Source organism: Orycteropus afer, unplaced genomic scaffold (assembly GCF_000298275.1).
Source record: "Orycteropus afer afer isolate SDZICR_OR568_19922 unplaced genomic scaffold, OryAfe1.0 scaffold00312, whole genome shotgun sequence".
NCBI classification, from domain to species: domain Eukaryota; kingdom Metazoa; phylum Chordata; class Mammalia; order Tubulidentata; family Orycteropodidae; genus Orycteropus; species Orycteropus afer.
In genome coordinates this window covers 2,926,272-2,927,228 of record NW_006921899.1, presented here as the reverse complement: position 1 = coordinate 2,927,228, position 957 = coordinate 2,926,272, and the positions used below count along the sequence as shown (strand labels likewise).

Here is a 957-nt window from a genome sequence, read left to right as displayed (position 1 = left end):
AAATTCAGGAGGGATATATTCAAGATCATACTTTGGCTCTCTTGGACTTGTTTTAATTGTCTTTAACTTCAAGTTGAATTTGCATATGAGCAGTTGATGGTCTGTTCCACAATCAGCTCCTGGCCTGGTTTTGGCTGAAGATACTGAGCTTTTCCACCGCCTCTTGCCACAGATGTGTGATTCCTGTGTGTTCCGTCTGGTGAAGTCCACGTGTAAAACAGAAGTAGATTGCCCAATCTTCCTTCTGAGGAGTTTGAACCGCCAGCCTTCTGGTTAGCAGTCAAATGCCTTAGGCACTATGCTAGCAGAGCTCCCGAATAAGTTGTTGGTCTTGCAAAATTCTATCATGCGATCTCCAGTGTTATTTCAATCACCAAGGCCATATTTTCCAACTACTGATGATTCTTCTTTGTTTCCAACCGTTGCATTCCAATCACCAGTGATAGTCATCACATCTTGATTGTATGCTTGGTCAATTTCAGACTATAGAAGTTGGTAAAAACCTTCAATTTCCTCATCTTTGGCTTTGGTTGTTGGTGCATAAATTAGAATAATAGTAGTATTAACTGGTCTTCCTTGTAGGCATATGGATATTATGCTATACAGTTTTCCACTTTTTCTAGATTCTTACTTCGTACATTCCATGTTCCGATGATTAATGAATGTTTGCAGCTGTTTCTTCTCATTTTGAGTCATGCCACACCAGCAAATGGAGGTCCTGAAAGCTTTACTCTATCCACATCAGTAAGGTCAGCTCTACTCTGAGGAGGTAGCTCTATACTATTTGTATTTTGAGTGCCTTCCGACCTGAGAGGCTCATCTTCTGACGCTATATTGGACAGTGTTTCAGGGCTATTCATAAACTTTTCCAGTACTATATCAGACAGTGTTTCAGTACTGTTCACAAGGTTTTCACTGGCCAATTCTTTGAGAAGTAGATGGACCCTTTCCTTCTTC

At 40.6% G+C, this 957-nt stretch overlaps 1 protein-coding gene across 1 annotated transcript in view; it reads left to right on the top strand.

Annotated features, from left to right (window-relative positions):
* ERCC4 (ERCC excision repair 4, endonuclease catalytic subunit) overlaps positions 1–957 on the top strand; it is a 36,210-nt gene that overhangs the window by 18,632 nt on the left and 16,621 nt on the right. The window lies entirely within an intron of this gene.